The sequence below is a fragment of the Scatophagus argus genome, chromosome 13 (genome assembly GCF_020382885.2).
Source record: "Scatophagus argus isolate fScaArg1 chromosome 13, fScaArg1.pri, whole genome shotgun sequence".
Classification (NCBI taxonomy): domain Eukaryota; kingdom Metazoa; phylum Chordata; class Actinopteri; family Scatophagidae; genus Scatophagus; species Scatophagus argus.
In genome coordinates, this window is record NC_058505.1 from 13,129,983 (window position 1) to 13,136,370 (window position 6,388).

The window sequence follows — 6,388 nt, forward strand, 5'->3', positions numbered from 1 at the left end:
GATAGAAATCAATATAATTTTTCCAGCAGTTAACAGACATGCTTTGACAAGGTAGAGCATTATTGTAGTTATTAGAGTTGAAAAGTTTGTCATCTGGGCAGTCCCTCATGGCATTACCCTGTTAAGTTGTACATCTAATACTTGAAATCATTTAACCGAACAGTAATGGGATCACCAAAGCTATTATAAAATTCATCCTGAAGCACAGGAGTGTATGAAGCACATGGAAATCTATACAACAATTGTTACTTAAAACCAGAAGTGTCAACCTCATGGCTCTTCTAAAGGGAAAATCATGACCTCAGTGAGGGTACATTGTTTGGGGATCATGAATAGTTGTAAAACATTCATAGCAGTCTATTTCAAAGCTGTTATTTTAGTCTGAACCAAAGAAAGCAACTTTGTCACCCCAAGAGCAACCAGCATGCTTAAAAAAGTAACCATCTGTGGTAGATCATAATAGTATGATTAAAATGCACCTTAATTTTTGAGGGTGTATCAAATGTGTGAGAGATGAACTGCACATTGGATTATAGCTCGTGCAAAGTTTTAAAACTTTTTTTATTAAAAAAGACAAAAAAATCATTCCTGTTTGGATTCTTCATATACTGTGCAATATAAAGTACAATATAGCTTCTTCCTGTCATGTTGTGTGTACACACTACTAAACTGACAGCTACTGAAAAACCAGTACCTTGTACCATATTTCCAATAAACGTGCGGTGACCAGCAATCCCAGAGGTGGACTTTCATAAACAATTACTCGGCTGAATTCTCAAAACGTGCGTGTATTCAAGAACATTTCATTCCCACGTGTGCACAAGCACAAGTTACTTGACACTCAGGCGAATACATTTCACGGTGATGATCTACACGCTCACAATGGGACACAAGGTGCTGAAGACAAATCCAAGCAGTCAGGTAGAGCTCAGAGTGGGGAGAGAGGTGTGAACCTATTGTCAACAGTTCTCTTTGTCACACTGCAACATGCAAAAAGCTATCATATTCATTTACGTAACAGCCTCATCAGAATACACAGAGGTCAGAATTGGGATACTGTAAATATTATGAACAGGAACTCCCTGTAGCCACACATTTTGGCTGGTAATAAAGACCTGTTACAGCTCGTAGTGTCAGTATCCTCGGTCACAAAATGATCCTTTTGAAGCATTTTTTTTTATTTATTCCTCATATAAAGCAATCAAACATTTACTAACAAAATAAACTTTGTCATAAACTTTTATCAGCAAATCAAAGAGAAAATAAGGTTTGACCGCATAAATTTGAATCTATGATAAGTATTTCCTCTTTTTTAACTGAAACTCAGCAGCACTGAGAACAATGTGCTCTTTTTTTATTTTACGACAATAAATTGTTGGGAGATATAAAAGTATCTAAAAAGACACCTGATAGGCCTGTTGACTGTTATTTACCACTCGACACAACTGTGTCTCTGGGTAAAAATGCAAAAGATGTGTCTCTTCACTACAAAATAAGCAGCATGAAATGTTGTGTTTTACATGTAGTCAAAAAATGACCTTTTCACAAGAATTTTCACAGATAAACTGGAGCTTAATTTGCTGACTTACCCAAAGCATTTTTGTTTCTTGATATGAGACATGTTTGAAAACTGTCAAATTTAGCACAGCGTAAACAAGTTTACCAGAGGTGATAACTTCCAACTTCCTTACAGTATCTGCTGGTGTTCCCCAGGGGTCAATCCTATTATTCTGTCTCCCAACTGTCCAAACCTTTTTCTTCTCAAATGCTTTTAAATAAATATTCAGAAATTTAATTATTATTGTTGTATTTTTATAATTATTTGACATTATTTATGTATTTTTTTTATCCTATTTTTTAGCATCACTTTTTTTAGCTTTGAATTGTCATGTTTCAACTTTGAATTAACTTGCTTTTAACTTTTTTGTGATCTGTTTTATGTTAGCCATGTAAGTGCAATTTTATTTGCTTTATAAATAAAACTGCCTTGCCTTGTCTTGCCTTGTATCTGCCATCATAACATGATATGTTTATGATACACTTACTGTTACATGCTTCATCTCAATGCCTATATGCTCTGAATACATTATAACATGGAGTACTGAGATTTGCAAAGACATACCCAGTAACTATTCTGTGTATCATCTGCCTAAATCTGATACACTCTTATTTCCAAAGCCATTTCTGGTTTTCTAGCACTTTATTTAGGTGGATACACTATGCTTACCGACAGAAAGTGAAAAGTCTTCAGAGGAAATATCTGTGTTAATAGTCTTGAGTCCATATAATCTTTAGGCTTGAAAAGTATGCGCACTCTGAATTGGTTCCCGGCATGTGTGCATACATTGTACTGTTACTGAAAAAGACAGTTAATTTCAAAGAGACCTAGTAATAAAAGGTTCAACAACAAAATTAGTGGTACAAGTTGACGCAAAAAAACAAATTACCCAAAGCCTAACACAATAACAGCACAACACAGAATATATTTTTGATCATAAGTCAGTCAAGGAGCAGCCAGTGGACAATTATACATGGTGACAGAGCATTTCCAAGAAAAATGACATCAATCCAGGAAGGACAGCAGGAGGACTCAATTCACTTTTCAGTTACTCAGTATGTCATACAAAGGAGATCGTATTACCTTACTGCAGACCCATTCTGTGACTTCTATACAAGGAAGTCAACATTATAAAAGAAATCTAGACATTTAGTGGAAAAGTCAGTGTGACAACTTGTGTTTTCAACTTTGAAGCTAAGTTGGTCTTGTATAACAGAGAAACTCCAGAGTTCTGAGTTATAACAAGACTGAAATATTCAGGTACCATGCAGGAAGTGCAGATTGAACATAATGGGGTGGGGGGGAGTGAAAGTGCCCCCGCCTCCACCTAACAAGCTGCATACTTTGTTTCCTTCTCATGATGACAGGCAGCCCACAGGCATCTACCTGTCCTCATTTAGGACACCCTGATTGGTTCTCATGAAGTTGATCTACAGTGCTCAGCCTGGAAAGATTTCAGATGTGCTGCTGAGTGTGGACCCACATATGGATGTAACTTACTGAAACTCTGACATTAACAATGGATAAGATGTGGACGTTTTATTCATCAGTCATCCTTTTGTCTGTCATGCAGGTAAATGTACTTTTTCAAATTTGGTTCCTTTCATCATTTTGCCATAGTTTCTGATGAACTTATTTTTTCTTTTTTTCAGATTCAACATGTTTTGGCCTCAGGTGAGTGTTCTTACTAATATGACTCATGTGAAGGAAGACACTTGCAGGGATTTCTAGATCCTTAAATTTGATGTCCTTCTTTCTTGTTTGTCACAAACTTGGCAAGATGGATGGACAGTAATACTGATATGAATGTTTGTGTTTCATCCAAAATCTCTCAGAGAAAATTCTCATCTTTTCTTTTCTCTGTTGGATGATATATAACACCTTATTGCAGCGAATATATCAAATAAAGAAAAGCAACAGCCGGTGCTTGTAGTTAATTGTTATTGCAATTTAGGACTTTAATTGAGGAATCCCTCCAGATGACCTACTTTGATGAGCCAGTATGTGGAAGTAAGTGGTGTGTAGTGGTTCACCTCACTGCTGGTAAATGAAAGGCTTAAACTGGATTGGGTTGACTGATAGATTAATTGAAAATGATAATAGTTGCTGGGGAGGTTTTCATCACCAAAGGGCCATGTTGTTGATGTTACTTAACATAGTTAATGGAATTATCCTACTGTATTTGTGCCTCATTTCTAAGTGTACAATGCGACATTTTGAGTACAGAAAAGCATCATTTGCACAAAAATTACACACAATAAACAATTACACAAGAGGAATAAAATACTGACTTTAGTCAAAATGTCTCTATAATTCCAAAGCAGTCATTTCAACCCTTCAAAAAGAAAATCGGTATCAAAAGCTACACTCATGTATGAAATGCCCAATATTAACTCTACTTTGTGTTTCTAATGTCAGAAAACATGGAAATAATACTTCTAAATGGATATATGTAAATATTCATCTTGCTTTTCAGTGGCGGTCAGTTGTAAGTTTACATTGAACATCTTCTGTGGTATTGCTTTCAAGATCCAACACTTTGCTTCAATACTTTCATTAGGTTTTAATATTCCATACAGAAACCATCACATTGCGAATACCTTTTTCTCTTTTCTTTAGTATGTGGAAACATAACAAATGCCTCGTCTGTATTTTTTCAGGATGCAATATTGTATCAGTGACATCTCCTTCAGCATCAACACTGAATGTGGTATGGAGCAGCTACACCGGAGCTTCAGTTTATTTGCTGGACTTGAGAGTCGTGAACTCTACCAGTATCGCCCCAGTAGTGGTGATGCAGTCAGCACCCAGCACACAGAGGCTGATTCAGGGGTTAAGACCTGGACATGTCTATCAAGTCACAATGAAGGTCTTTCAGTTTTACACTCTCCTGTGCACAGATGTTGAACTAACTATGACAGGTAAAGGAATAGTTTTTAGTGTTTTAAAAAAACTAGTTTTTAAAAAGTAACCAGTCAAATGAAACAGATGAAGTATTCAATAATGTTTGTTTTCTTTATCTTCCATCCCCACAGTGCCTGCCACATCTCAGATCACCTTCTCCAAAGCTATTTCCAGTACATCTATACAGTTTGAGTGGTCCAGCGTGATAGGCGCAGACAGCTATATCTTGTTTGTGGAAAAATTATTTAGTTTCCCTCCTGAAAAATACAACCAGACCTTCACAACCCTGGGCGGACAAGTGGACGGCCTGACTCCCTCTACAACTTACAATTGTTATGTTTACGCCTCCAACAGTGCCGGAACAGGTGCAAAAAGTAATACAAAGACAATCATGACATGTAAGTCCTTACAATATTTATTCAGAGTGCTTCATTTACATCATGCAAAATTAAAAGTTTGATACGCAGAAAACTACTCACATGCAAGTTTTTCTTGAGCTGATCCAGATTAACATGTATATTTTCTCTTGGAAGTGGTGCAGCCACCAACTGGTGTGACTCTCGTACAGACGGGGAAAAGCACAGCCCGAATTACGTGGAACTCTGTAAGTAAAGTCCTGCTTTATCAAGTGACCGTGACGGACAATGACCCCAGCAATCCCCCGGTTATCAGAAACACTTCATCCACATCCATGGATATCAGTAATCTGGAGCCCTGCTCCACCTACACAGTGGGAGTATCATCAGTCAACGTCTTCTTAATTCCTGGGGAGGCCTCTAATGTTTCACACATCACATCCAGTGAGTATTTCAGTAAAATAATTCATTTGTCAGATCAAGTACGTGGCCATGTTAAATTCACTATCATCTTTGAGTTTTGTCAGCATTGGCTTTATTTTCTCATTATTTGGGATCATACACTGTTGTATGTGTGAAAATAATAACCAGAAATGACAAATTAACCAATATGTAGAAAATCAGACCAGTCCAGGGTGTACCCCGCCTCTTGCCCGTAGTCAGCTGGGATAGGCTCCAGCTACCCCGCGACCCTGACGGATAAGCGGTATAGAAAATGGATGGATGGATGGATGTAGAAAATCAATGAAGTTAAAACCCTTTTCTTTGCCACAGTGTGACCTTGTGTATTTGGGCAACCTGATTAAAAAGTGGTAATGACCATGAAGCGCATTTTGTTTGTCTAAAAGTCATTCACAGACAAAGAAATGTACAGTATGTTTCAAGCCAATCAGGCTAAAGGGTTAGAGGGTCCAGGTTTTCAAGGACTCTTACAGAAATACTGGGAATATCTATGTCATCTGCTTACATTTTCTAACATTTTCTTCAGCCATAAATCCTGTGACAACCATCTCTGTGGACTACAGCTGCTCCAGCGGCATGGTGACAGTAACTTGGGATTTGGTGTTCGGGGCTAACTTGTACAGGGCCACGGCTGTCGATGGCACTGGCATGTCCCTTAACTGTACATCAGCCTCCACCAGCTGCCAGATCACCATGCTCAAATGTGGTGAGAAGTACCTGGTCCATGTCACAGCCATCTCTGACGACTGTGAGAGCACATCCAACACCTCCTCCTTGTTCGAGACAGGTGAGCAGCAAACGTGACTTGTGTTTTTCTGTCATTCCCTTTTTAATGCTTGTATTGTCTCCACCTTTCTCTGTCTCGTCACCTGTCTGTATATGTGTGTGCATAACACACCTTCTCTATTTATCGCTCACTTTCACACAAACACACACATCTGCACATACTCCAAGCTCTTTATGGCAAACATTCCCCATAAATCTGTCCTTTGGGAAGCTGTAGATGTTCCTCCCACGGTGTCCTATAGTCTTTTCTCATGCTGAGCAGTGCAACACACCCTCTCATTAGCCACCAAGACCTGCCATCCAATACCATTCAATCTATAGC